We start from the raw sequence: 13,914 nt of genomic DNA on the forward strand, positions 1-13,914 counted from the left end.
ACTTTATTCATAAAAATCTTCAATCACATTCAAAACCATTTCAAAAACAACATTACAAGGGTACAATCCAGGTTAAACTTTTACAAAATGTATCACCAGGTGCATCAGTACAAACAATATTACAGTCATTTACAGCCTTTCATTTTGATCTGTACAGCCCGAGGGGCTCTAAACAGTTCCCAGTCTCTCGGTGCGCTGTGGTAGAAAGGTCTTAGACAGCGACCCTTCCCCATTGCGCCTTTGCGGCAGCTGCCCCAAGCTTTAGTGCGTCCCTCAGCACGTAGTCCTGGACTTTGGATTGTGCCAGTCCGCAACAATCGGTCGGGGACAAATCTTTGTGCTGGAAGACCAACAAGTTTCGGGCAGACCAAAGCGCGTCTTTCACCGAGTTGATGATCCTCCAGCTGCAGTTGATGTTTGTCTCGGTGTGTGTCCCTGGGAACAGCCCGTAGAGCACAGAGTCCTGTGTCACAGAACTGCTCGGGATGAACCTCGACAGCAACCACTGCATCTCTCTCCAGACTTTCTTTGCAAAGGCACAATCCACAAGGAGGTGAACAACGGTCTCTTCCCCACCACAGCCACCTCGAGGGCATCGTGCAGAGGGGGTGAGACTCCTGGCGTGTAGGAAGGATCTGACGGGGAGGGCCTTTCTCACCACCAGCCAAGCTACGTCTTGGTGCTTGTTGGAAAGTTCTGGCGATGAGGCATTCTGCCAAATGACTTTGACAGTCTGCTCGGGGAACCATCCCACAGGGTCCACCCTCTCCTTATCCCTCAGGGCCTCTAGGACGTTACGTGCTGACCACTGCCTGATGGACTTGTGGTCAAAGGTGTTTTTCTGCATAAATTTTTCCACCAGGGACAGGTGGTACGGCGCGGTCCAACTACTTGGAGCGTTCCGCGGCAGCGTGGCCAGACCCATCCTTCGCAACACCGGGGACAGGTAGAACCTCAGCACGTAGTGACACTTGGTGTTTGCGTACTGAGGGTCTACGCACCGCTTGATGCAGCCGCACACAAAGGTGGCCATCAGTATGAGGGCGATGTTGGGCACGTTTTTTCCCCCTTTATCTAGAGGCTTGTACATCGCGTCCCTGCAGACACGATCCATTTTCGACCTCCAGATAAAGCGGAAGATGGCTCGAGTGATCGCCATCGCGCAGGAGTGTGGAATGGGCCAGACCTGCGCCACGTACAGCAACAGCGAGAGTACCTCACACCTGATGACCAGGTTCTTACCCGCAATGGAGAGGGAGCGTCGCTCCCACATGCCCAGTTTCCTTTTCACCATAGCCACTCGCTCCTTCCAGTTTCCAACGCATGCCCCGGTCCCTCCGAACCATATCCCCAGCACCTTCAGGCCGTCAGCCCTGACAGTGAAGGGGACAAAGGATCGGTCAGCCCAGTTCCCAAAGAACATGGCCTCGCTCTTCCCACGATTTACCTTGGCTCCCGAGGCCAGTTCGAACTGGTCGCAGACGTGCATCAGTCTGCGCACCGACAGCGGGTCCGAGCAGAAGACGGCGACGTCGTCCATGTACAGGGAGGCTTTTACCTGAGTGCCTCCACTGCCTGGGATCGTCACTCCTCTTATGCCCGGATCCTTCCTGATGGACTCGGCAAAGGGTTCTATGCAGCACACAAAAAGGACAGGCGAGAGAGGGCAGCCCTGCCTGACTCCAGATTTAATCGGAAAGCTATCTGTTTCCCACCCATTGATTGAGACTGCGCTACTGATGTTAGTGTAGAGCAGTTGGATCCAATTTCGAATTCCCTCCCCAAAGCCCATTTTGGAGAGCACATCCCCCATGTAGGTGTGCGATATTCTGTCAAAGGCCTTCTCCTGATCCAAGCTGATGAGGCAGGTATCCACACCCCTGTCCTGTACATAGGCAATCGTATCCCTGAGCAGCGCCAGGCTGTCAGAGATCTTCCTGCCTGGCACAGAGCAGGTCTGGTCAGGGTGAATCACCAATTCCAGAGCGGATTTGACCCGGTTGGCGATGACCTTGGACAGAATCTTATAGTCCATATTCAACAGTGAAATGGGTCGCCAATTTCTAATTTCCTCCCTTTCCCCCTTGTGCTTGTAGATGAGGGTGATGATGCCTTTCCTCATGGATTCTGACATGCTGCCGGCCAGGAGCATACTCTCGTACACTTCTAGCAGGTCTGGGCCGATCAAGTCCCACAGAGCCGAATACAACTCCGCCGGCAGGCCGTCGCTTCCGGGGGTTTTACTCTTCTCGAAGGACTCGAGGGCCTTAGTCAGTTCGTCAGGAGTTAGCGGTTTGTCTAGGCTCTCCCGCGTACTGTGGTCTAGGACCTCCGTGATAGAGGACAGGAAGGACTGGGAGGCCGTGCTGTCCGTGGGCTTCACGTCATACAGTCCGGCATAAAAGGATTTGCTGATCCTCAGAATGTCGGACCGTGATGACTTTACTGAGCCGTCTTCTTCCTTCAGGCTGCTGATCACAGAGCGCTCTCTGTGTACCTTTTGGAAGAAGAAACGTGAGCACGTCTCATCCTGCTCCACGGAGCGGACTCTGGAACGGAAGATGATCTTGGAGGCCTCCGAGGCAAAGTGCGAGGCTTGCTGGCCCTTCACCTCTTGGAGCTCCTCCTTGACATCGACCCCCATCGACCGCAGCCGGAGCAGATTCTGCATCTTTTCCTGGAGTCGGGACATTTCCCTCTGTTCCTTTCTAGCTTTCTGGGTGCCTTTGAGGATGAAAAACCTCTTGATGCTTCCCTTGATCACTTCCCACCAGTGTGTCAGGGACTCAAAGAGGGGTTTCACGGTTCTCCAACCTTTGTAATCCCTCTTGAGCTCCTCAATGTTCTCTGGGGTCAGCAGTTGCACATTTAGCTTCCATGCCCCCCTGCCCACCCTCAGGTCTTCCTCCAAGTGGCAGTCCGCCAGTAGGAGGCAGTGGTCAGAGAAGAACACCGGCTTGACCTCGGTGGATCTGACTGTGAATGCACGGGACACAAACAGGAAGTCTATCCTGGAACGAATGGACCCGTCTGGCCGCGACCAGGTGTATCTACGCTGCGCTCCGTCTGCAGGGTTGCTGAAGACGTCGTGCAGCTTGGCATCCTTAACTGTTTCCATCAGGGATCTGGACGTAGCGTCCAATCTGCTTCCGGCCCTGCCGGATCGTCCAGCCGCATCGATGATGCAGTTGAAGTCCCCGCCCAGAATGACCGGCCTGGAGGTCGCCAGCAGCAGTGGGAGCTGCTGAAAAACCTCCAGCCGCTCAGCCCCTTGTGCCGGGCCGTACACGTTAATTAACCGGAGTGGAGCGTTCTTGTACATTACGTCTGCTACCAGGAGTCGCCCGCCCACCACCTCCTTGACCTCGGAGACGGTGAAGTTGCCTCCCCGCAGCAGAATACCCAGGCCGGAGGAACGAGAGTCGTTTCCGCCCGACCAGATCGATGGCCCGTGGGACCACCATCGTGACCATTGCCTGTAGGAGCTGAGGTGCGGTATCGCACACTCCTGCAGAAACAACAGGTCAGCTTTGACCTTGGCTAGGTAGTCCAAGGTCGCAACACATCGCGTAGTAGATTTAATGCTACGCACATTTATGGATACAATCTTTAAACCCATATTAAAGCATTTATTCTCCTACCAAACCCACTGTCTCTGAGAGTCCCAGACCTTTAGTCTGCTCCTTCATACCCGTAGTGAGCTCAAATTCCTTCACTTTGGATGGGCTGAGGTAGATCTCCTTGGCCGTGTTCTGCTCCAGTGGCATCTGGAGGTTCACGTAGCGAGCGGATTTTGAGATGACCTTTGCTGGAGAAGCTTCTCCAAAACTCACCCCCTCTGGGGTGTTGCTGTTCCCGGCTTCCTGGAGCTGGGGTGCGATGATTGCCTCACTGCTCCCAGATTCCAGGGGCTGTGGTGCACTGGCCTCCTCAGGTTGCAGGCAAAGTTGGGGTGCGCTGGTCTCCTTGTTGTCTCCAATTTTCTGGAGCTCGGGTGTCTCGTCCTCCAACGCCCTGGAGCTTTGCCGCCTCTTCTGTCGGTGCCGCTCTGGCACTTCATCATCCGAAGAGCTGCTGCCCTTGTCATCCGTGTCGGATGGGAGACGCCTCTTGCCGCTTCTCTGGGAAACGCCTTTGCTTCTTCTTCGCTCCCTCTTACTTTTCTTGTTCTTCACCGTCCGCCACTCCCCCTGCTGCTTTTCCACTGCTGCCTCCTCCTCCATTGATTCGCTGTCCTGAGGACTGGAAGGTTCAGGGGGTAGTGCTGTTGATTGGCTCTCTGTTGCCTCAATCTCTTTCTCCACCTTGTCTCTCTCTGTGTCCTCCTTTGTCCCGTTGAGCTCCCTGGGGGCCTTGGTGGTTGGAGTGACACGAAACATTTCTTCTGCTTCCCCGTGGTCGGCTTTGGCTGCCTGTGCGTAAGTACGGCAGCGTTTGGGGCAGGTCCTGTAGAGGTGACTTGCCTCGCCACACAGGTTGCAGCACTTGGCCTGTTTGCAGTCTTTTGTCTGGTGCCCTTCCTGTTTGCAGATCTTGCAGAGGGAGGCGCTGCAGTTGGCCGCCACATGACCAGCCTTGCCGCATGAGCGACAATGCTTGGGTTGCCCAGCGTAGACCAGGTAGCCACGGTTTCCCCCGATAGCGAAACTGGAAGGAGGGTGGAAAATGGCTCCCTTACCATCGGTCTTTAGCGTGACCTTAAACAGGCGTTTGCCTGTCCAGATCCCCAAGTCGTCTCGAATCTCGGTGCCGCTCCCCACCTTATCGAAGTACCTGGTGAGGAAGGTGACCACGTCGGCGACAGGGACGAAGGGGTTGTACACATGCACCATCACCTCACGTTCCCGTTGCAACGGCAGAGAAAAGTGCGGCTCCGCCGTCAGGATCTTCATCTCCGGCAGGTCTCTCTTCTCCTCGAACACCCTCAGGAGCCGGACGCAGTCTGCCACTTGCTTGAACGTCACGTCGAAATAACCACCTTTGCGGGAGTCGTGCAGGGTGAAGATCTCCGTAGCTTGGAAGCCGCACGCCTTCAACAGGATCCTCCTGGTGAAGAAGCCCCGATCCATAGGTGATCCTCCTTCGTCGCTGTGGTTCACCGTGACTCGGACGGTGATAGGTAACCCACGGTATGGATTTCGATTGCGATTGGTTATAGCCCTTCCATCCCGACCTTGCCTTGGTAGGACCATGGTGTCGCCCCTGCAACACTTGATCTTAGCCAAAAGGCCGAGAAGCGATTCCATTTGCCTTCCTTGTTACCTGCTGTACCTGCATACTAGCTTTCAGCGATTCGTGCGCGAGGACACCCAGATCCCTCTGTGCTGAAGCATTTCTGAAGTTTCTCTCCATTTGAATAATAAGTCGCCTTTTTATTCTTCTGACCAAAATGGATAACCGCACACTTATTAAACTTATTTAACTTAGTTAAACTCCATCTGCCAAATTTTGGCCCGTTCACCTAACCTGTCCATATCCATTTGTAAATTTCTTATTTCTTCATTGCAACTTACTTTCCCACCTATTTTGGTGTCATCTGCAAATTTAGCTATAGTACCTTCTACTCCTGAATCCAAGTAAATAGTTGGGGCCCGAGGACCGAACCCTGTGGCACCCCACTAGTTACAGCTTGGCATCCACACAAGACCCATTTATCTTGACTCTCTGCTTTCTGTTGGTTAGCCAATCCTCTATCCAAGCTAATATATTACCCTTAGCTGCGTGTGATCTTATCTTGTGTATTAATCTTTTGTGCGGCACCTTATCAAATGCCTTCTGGAAGTCCAGACATACTACATCTACAGGATCCCCGTTATCCACTTTGCTTGTCACATCTTCAAAGAACTCTAGCAAATTAGTCAAACACGATTTACTCTTCGTAAAGCCATGCCGACTCTGAGGGATTGCATTTTGACTTGCATTTTAGGAAGGTAGTGGAGGCATTGGAGAGAGTGCAGAAGAGGTTTACGAGTTTGGTTCCAGGGGCGAGGAAGTTGAGTTATGAAGTAAGATTGGAGAAGTTGGGACTGTATTCCTTGGGGAAAAGAAGTCTGAGAGGAGACTTGATAGAGGTATTGAAAATCATGAGGGGTCTGGAGAGAGTAGATAGGGAGAAACTGTTTGCACCGGGGCAAGGATCGAGAAGGAGAGGGCACAGGTTTAAAGTAACTGGCAAAAGAAGCAAAAGCGATAGGAGCAGCGAGCGGTCAGGGTCTGGAATGCACCACCTGATAGCGCGGCGGAGGCAGGTTCAATTGAAGAGGGAATGAGATGATTATTTGAAAAGAAAGCATGTGCCGGGTTACGTGGAGAAGGCAGGAGAAAGGCACGAGGTGAAATGTTCACCGGGAGAGCTGGTGCAGGCACGACGGGCGGAATGGGCTCCTTGTGCAATGTAAGGATTGTGTGAATGTGGATGTAGAGGTTTCGGAGTAGCTGTGTAAAGTGTGTGAGCTTTGAGGTGTGAGTTTTGATTGTTGCTGTGTCAGCAGCAGCAGCGGCAGCGGCAGCAGAGAGCTGGTTTAAAATGTTGTGAGGCGAAAGGTGCAGCTGAGAGAGTGTTTGAGAGGTGTATTTGCAAGTGAAAGCTGTTTTTGTATAAGTGAGGTAGAGTGTTTGTGAGATGAGAGTGCTGTCTGTGAGTGTTGGGTGAGCGTGCGTGTTTTTTGTGTGTAGCTGCTGCGGGTGAGTGAGTGAGAGAGAGAGAGAGAGAGAGAGAGAGAGAAAGAAAGAAAGTTGGATAAAAACAAAAAGCTAAAAGCTACTGCGGATGCTGGAAATCCAAAACAAAATAAAAACAGAATTACCTGGAAAAACTCAGCAAGTCTGGCAGCATCGGCGGAGAAGAAACCAGTCAACGTTTCGAGCCCTCATGGCCCTTCAGCAGAACTGAAGCATAGTTTCAACAAGGGAGAAATATAAATTGGTTTAAGGTGGGTGGGGGGGGAAGAGACACATTGAGGGTGTAGTGTGAGCAGATAATCAAAAGATGTCAGAGACAAAAGGGTCAAAGAGGTGTTGAAGGTGGTGGTCTTTGTCTGAGAAAAGTGCTAATTAAGAATGCAAGACAGGATATTCAAAGTACAGCTCTAGTGGGGGTGGGGTGGAAAGACTAAAGACCTTTAGTCTTTCCACCCCACCCCCACTAGAGCTGTACTTTGAATATCCTGTCTTGCATTCTTAATTAGCACTTTTCTCAGACAAAGACCACCACCTTCAACACCTCTTTGACCCTTTTGTCTCTGACATCTTTTGATTATCTGCTCACACCACACCCTCAATGTGTCTCTTCCCCCCCACCCACCTTAAACCAATTTATATTTCTCCCTTGTTGAAACTATGCTTCAGTTCTGCTGAAGGGCCATGAGGGCTCGAAACGTTGACTGATTTCTTCTCCGCCGATGCTGCCAGACTTGCTGAGTTTTTCCAAAGAAAGTTGGATTTTGGAACATGTACATGTTGAGAAGTAAAGAAAGCAGATGTTTGTAAGAAAACTATTTTTAGCATTGAAAATCCCCTGGAAAGGGGAGGGTGCACCGTTCCCAGAGATACTGCAATACCGGGTCGATGCGTGGAGTGGACGGAGCAAGCCCCTATTCCATCTCCCTGCTCCAAAAATCAATTTAATATATGGTCCCCAGATAAGGGACGTATCAGATATTAAACTGATAAGAACAGATTTTTTTTTTTTTTTTTTTTTTGTAAAAATATACTTTATTCATAAAAATCTTCAATCACATTCAAAACCATTTCAAAAACAACATTACAAGGGTACAATCCAGGTTAAACTTTTACAAAATGTATCACCAGGTGCATCAGTACAAACAATATTACAGTCATTTACAGCCTTTCATTTTGATCTGTACAGCCCGAGGGGCTCTAAACAGTTCCCAGTCTCTCGGTGCGCTGTGGTAGAAAGGTCTTAGACAGCGACCCTTCCCCATTGCGCCTTTGCGGCAGCTGCCCCAAGCTTTAGTGCGTCCCTCAGCACGTAGTCCTGGACTTTGGATTGTGCCAGTCCGCAACAATCGGTCGGGGACAACTCTTTGTGCTGGAAGACCAACAAGTTTCGGGCAGACCAAAGCGCCTCTTTCACCGAGTTGATGATCCTCCAGCTGCAGTTGATGTTTGTCTCGGTGTGTGTCCCTGGGAACAGCCCGTAGAGCACAGAGTCCTGTGTCACAGAACTGCTCGGGATGAACCTCGACAGCAACCACTGCATCTCTCTCCAGACTTTCTTTGCAAAGGCACAATCCACAAGGAGGTGAACAACGGTCTCTTCCCCACCACAGCCACCTCGAGGGCATCGTGCAGAGGGGGTGAGACTCCTGGCGTGTAGGAAGGATCTGACGGGGAGGGCCTTTCTCACCACCAGCCAAGCTACGTCTTGGTGCTTGTTGGAAAGTTCTGGCGATGAGGCATTCTGCCAAATGACTTTGACAGTCTGCTCGGGGAACCATCCCACAGGGTCCACCCTCTCCTTATCCCTCAGGGCCTCTAGGACGTTACGTGCTGACCACTGCCTGATGGACTTGTGGTCAAAGGTGTTTTTCTGCATAAATTTTTCCACCAGGGACAGGTGGTACGGCACGGTCCAACTACTTGGAGCGTTCCGCGGCAGCGTGGCCAGACCCATCCTTCGCAACACCGGGGACAGGTAGAACCTCAGCACGTAGTGACACTTGGTGTTTGCGTACTGAGGGTCTACGCACCGCTTGATGCAGCCACACACAAAGGTGGCCATCAGTATGAGGGCGATGTTGGGCACGTTTTTTCCCCCTTTATCTAGAGGCTTGTACATCGCGTCCCTGCAGACACGATCCATTTTCGACCTCCAGATAAAGCGGAAGATGGCTCGAGTGATCGCCATCGCGCAGGAGTGTGGAATGGGCCAGACCTGCGCCACGTACAGCAACAGCGAGAGTACCTCACACCTGATGACCAGGTTCTTACCCGCAATGGAGAGGGAGCGTCGCTCCCACATGCCCAGTTTCCTTTTCACCATAGCCACTCGCTCCTTCCAGTTTCTAACGCATGCCCCGGTCCCTCCGAACCATATCCCCAGCACCTTCAGGCCGTCAGCCCTGACAGTGAAGGGGACAAAGGATCGGTCAGCCCAGTTCCCAAAGAACGTGGCCTCGCTCTTCCCACGATTTACCTTGGCTCCCGAGGCCAGTTCGAACTGGTCGCAGACGTGCATCAGTCTGCGCACCGACAGCGGATCCGAGCAGAAGACGGCGACGTCGTCCATGTACAGGGAGGCTTTTACCTGAGTGCCTCCACTGCCTGGGATCGTCACTCCTCTTATGCCCGGATCCTTCCTGATGGACTCGGCAAAGGGTTCTATGCAGCACACAAAAAGGACAGGCGAGAGAGGGCAGCCCTGCCTGACTCCAGATTTAATCGGAAAGCTATCTGTTTCCCACCCATTGATTGAGACTGCGCTACTGATGTTAGTGTAGAGCAGTTGGATCCAATTTCGAATTCCCTCCCCAAAGCCCATTTTGGAGAGCACATCCCCCATGTAGGTGTGCGATATTCTGTCAAAGGCCTTCTCCTGATCCAAGCTGATGAGGCAGGTATCCACACCCCTGTCCTGTACATAGGCAATCGTATCCCTGAGCAGCGCCAGGCTGTCAGAGATCTTCCTGCCTGGCACAGAGCAGGTCTGGTCAGGGTGAATCACCAATTCCAGAGCGGATTTGACCCGGTTGGCGATGACCTTGGACAGAATCTTATAGTCCATATTCAACAGTGAAATGGGTCGCCAATTTCTAATTTCCTCCCTTTCCCCCTTGTGCTTGTAGATGAGGGTGATGATGCCTTTCCTCATGGATTCTGACATGCTGCCGGCCAGGAGCATACTCTCGTACACTTCTAGCAGGTCTGGGCCGATCAAGTCCCACAGAGCCGAATACAACTCCGCCGGCAGGCCGTCGCTTCCGGGGGTTTTACTCTTCTCGAAGGACTCGAGGGCCTTAGTCAGTTCGTCAGGAGTTAGCGGTTTGTCTAGGCTCTCCCGCGTACTGTGGTCTAGGACCTCCGTGATAGAGGACAGGAAGGACTGGGAGGCCGTGCTGTCCGTGGGCTTCACGTCATACAGTCCGGCATAAAAGGATTTGCTGATCCTCAGAATGTCGGACCGTGATGACTTTACTGAGCCGTCTTCTTCCTTCAGGCTGCTGATCACAGAGCGCTCTCTGTGTACCTTTTGGAAGAAGAAACGTGAGCACGTCTCATCCTGCTCCACGGAGCGGACTCTGGAACGGAAGATGATCTTGGAGGCCTCCGAGGCAAAGTGCGAGGCTTGCTGGCCCTTCACCTCTTGGAGCTCCTCCTTGACATCGACCCCCATCGACTGCAGCCGGAGCAGATTCTGCATCTTTTCCTGGAGTCGGGACATTTCCCTCTGTTCCTTTCTAGCTTTCTGGGTGCCTTTGAGGATGAAAAACCTCTTGATGCTTCCCTTGATCACTTCCCACCAGTGTGTCAGGGACTCAAAGAGGGGTTTCACGGTTCTCCAACCTTTGTAATCCCTCTTGAGCTCCTCAATGTTCTCTGGGGTCAGCAGTTGCACATTTAGCTTCCATGCCCCCCTGCCCACCCTCAGGTCTTCCTCCAAGTGGCAGTCCGCCAGTAGGAGGCAGTGGTCAGAGAAGAACACCGGCTTGACCTCGGTGGATCTGACTGTGAATGCACGGGACACAAACAGGAAGTCTATCCTGGAACGAATGGACCCGTCTGGCCGCGACCAGGTGTATCTACGCTGCGCTCCGTCTGCAGGGTTGCTGAAGACGTCGTGCAGCTTGGCATCCTTAACTGTTTCCATCAGGGATCTGGACGTAGCGTCCAATCTGCTTCCGGCCCTGCTGGATCGTCCAGCCGCATCGATGATGCAGTTGAAGTCCCCGCCCAGAATGACCGGCCTGGAGGTCGCCAGCAGCAGTGGGAGCTGCTGAAAAACCTCCAGCCGCTCAGCCCCTTGTGCCGGGCCGTACACGTTTATTAACCGGAGTGGAGCGTTCTTGTACATTACGTCTGCTACCAGGAGTCGCCCGCCCACCACCTCCTTGACCTCGGAGACGGTGAAGTTGCCTCCCCGCAGCAGAATACCCAGGCCGGAGGAACGAGAGTCGTTTCCGCCCGACCAGATCGATGGCCCGTGGGACCACCATCGTGACCATTGCCTGTAGGAGCTGAGGTGCGGTATCGCACACTCCTGCAGAAACAACAGGTCAGCTTTGACCTTGGCTAGGTAGTCCAAGGTCGCAACACATCGCGTAGTAGATTTAATGCTACGCACATTTATGGATACAATCTTTAAACCCATATTAAAGCATTTATTCTCCTACCAATCCCACTGTCTCTGAGAGTCCCAGACCTTTAGTCTGCTCCTTCATACCCGTAGTGAGCTCAAATTCCTTCACTTTGGATGGGCTGAGGTAGATCTCCTTGGCCGTGTTCTGCTCCAGTGGCATCTGGAGGTTCACGTAGCGAGCGGATTTTGAGATGACCTTTGCTGGAGAAGCTTCTCCAAAACTCACCCCCTCTGGGGGGTTGCTGTTCCCGGCTTCCTGGAGCTGGGGTGCGATGATTGCCTCACTGCTCCCAGATTCCAGGGGCTGTGGTGCACTGGCCTCCTCAGGTTGCAGGCCAAGTTGGGGTGCGCTGGTCTCCTTGTTGTCTCCAATTTTCTGGAGCTCGGGTGTCTCGTCCTCCAACGCCCTGGAGCTTTGCCGCCTCTTCTGTCGGTGCCGCTCTGGCACTTCCTCATCCGAAGAGCTGCTGCCCTTGTCATCCGTGTCGGATGGGAGACGCCTCTTGCCGCTTCTCTGGGAAACGCCTTTGCTTCTTCTTCGCTCCCTCTTACTTTTCTTGTTCTTCACCGTCCGCCACTCCCCCTGCTGCTTTTCCACTGCTGCCTCCTCCTCCATTGATTCGCTGTCCTGAGGACTGGAAGGTTCAGGGGGTAGTGCTGTTGATTGGCTCTCTGTTGCCTCAATCTCTTTCTCCACCTTGTCTCTCTCTGTGTCCTCCTTTGTCCCGTTGAGCTCCCTGGGGGCCTTGGTGGTTGGAGTGACACGAAACATTTCTTCTGCTTCCCCGTGGTCGGCTTTGGCTGCCTGTGCGTAAGTACGGCAGCGTTTGGGGCAGGTCCTGTAGAGGTGACTTGCCTCGCCACACAGGTTGCAGCACTTGGCCTGTTTGCAGTCTTTTGTCTGGTGCCCTTCCTGTTTGCAGATCTTGCAGAGGGAGGCGCTGCAGTTGGCCGCCACATGACCAGCCTTGCCGCATGAGCGACAATGCTTGGGTTGCCCAGCGTAGACCAGGTAGCCACGGTTTCCCCCGATAGCGAAACTGGAAGGAGGGTGGAAAATGGCTCCCTTACCATCGGTCTTTAGCGTGACCTTAAACAGGCGTTTGCCTGTCCAGATCCCCAAGTCGTCTCGAATCTCGGTGCCGCTCCCCACCTTATCGAAGTACCTGGTGAGGAAGGTGACCACGTCGGCGACAGGGACGAAGGGGTTGTACACATGCACCATCACCTCACGTTCCCGTTGCAACGGCAGAGAAAAGTGCGGCTCCGCCGTCAGGATCTTCATCTCCGGCAGGTCTCTCTTCTCCTCGAACACCCTCAGGAGCCGGACGCAGTCTGCCACTTGCTTGAACGTCACGTCGAAATAACCACCTTTGCGGGAGTCGTGCAGGGTGAAGATCTCCGTAGCTTGGAAGCCGCACGCCTTCAACAGGATCCTCCTGGTGAAGAAGCCCCGATCCATAGGTGATCCTCCTTCGTCGCTGTGGTTCACCGTGACTCGGACGGTGATAGGTAACCCACGGTATGGATTTCGATTGCGATTGGTTATAGCCCTTCCATCCCGACCTTGCCTTGGTAGGACCATGGTGTCGCCCCTGCAACACTTGATCTTAGCCAAAAGGCCGAGAAGCGATTCCATTTGCCTTCCTTGTTACCTGCTGTACCTGCATACTAGCTTTCAGCGATTCGTGCGCGAGGACACCCAGATCCCTCTGTGCTGAAGCATTTCTGAAGTTTCTCTCCATTTGAATAATAAGTCGCCTTTTTATTCTTCTGACCAAAATGGATAACCGCACACTTATTAAACTTATTTAACTTAGTTAAACTCCATCTGCCAAATTTTGGCCCGTTCACCTAACCTGTCCATATCCATTTGTAAATTTCTTATTTCTTCATTGCAACTTACTTTCCCACCTATTTTGGTGTCATCTGCAAATTTAGCTATAGTACCTTCTACTCCTGAATCCAAGTAAATAGTTGGGGCCCGAGGACCGAACCCTGTGGCACCCCACTAGTTACAGCTTGGCATCCACACAAGACCCATTTATCTTGACTCTCTGCTTTCTGTTGGTTAGCCAATCCTCTATCCAAGCTAATATATTACCCTTAGCTGCGTGTGATCTTATCTTGTGTATTAATCTTTTGTGCGGCACCTTATCAAATGCCTTCTGGAAGTCCAGACATACTACATCTACAGGATCCCCGTTATCCACTTTGCTTGTCACATCTTCAAAGAACTCTAGCAAATTAGTCAAACACGATTTACTCTTCGTAAAGCCATGCCGACTCTGAGGGATTGCATTTTGACTTGCATTTTAGGAAGGTAGTGGAGGCATTGGAGAGAGTGCAGAAGAGGTTTACGAGTTTGGTTCCAGGGGCGAGGAAGTTGAGTTATGAAGTAAGATTGGAGAAGTTGGGACTGTATTCCTTGGGGAAAAGAAGTCTGAGAGGAGACTTGATAGAGGTATTGAAAATCATGAGGGGTCTGGAGAGAGTAGATAGGGAGAAACTGTTTGCACCGGGGCAAGGATCGAGAAGGAGAGGGCACAGGTTTAAAGTAACTGGCAAAAGAAGCAAAAGCGATAGGAGCAGCGAGC

General features: G+C 52.4%; 1 non-coding gene across 1 annotated transcript; it reads right to left on the minus strand.

Annotated features, from left to right (window-relative positions):
* Positions 1-7,525: 7,525 nt before the first annotated feature.
* LOC144676142 (U2 spliceosomal RNA) lies at positions 7,526-7,710 on the minus strand. Its single transcript, XR_013575256.1, has one exon. It is a non-coding gene; the product is annotated as a U2 spliceosomal RNA (small nuclear RNA).
* Between the last annotated feature and the right edge of the window lie 6,204 nt (positions 7,711-13,914).

Source organism: Cetorhinus maximus, unplaced genomic scaffold, assembly GCF_964194155.1.
Source record: "Cetorhinus maximus unplaced genomic scaffold, sCetMax3.hap1.1 HAP1_SCAFFOLD_1388, whole genome shotgun sequence".
NCBI lineage: Eukaryota > Metazoa > Chordata > Chondrichthyes > Lamniformes > Cetorhinidae > Cetorhinus > Cetorhinus maximus.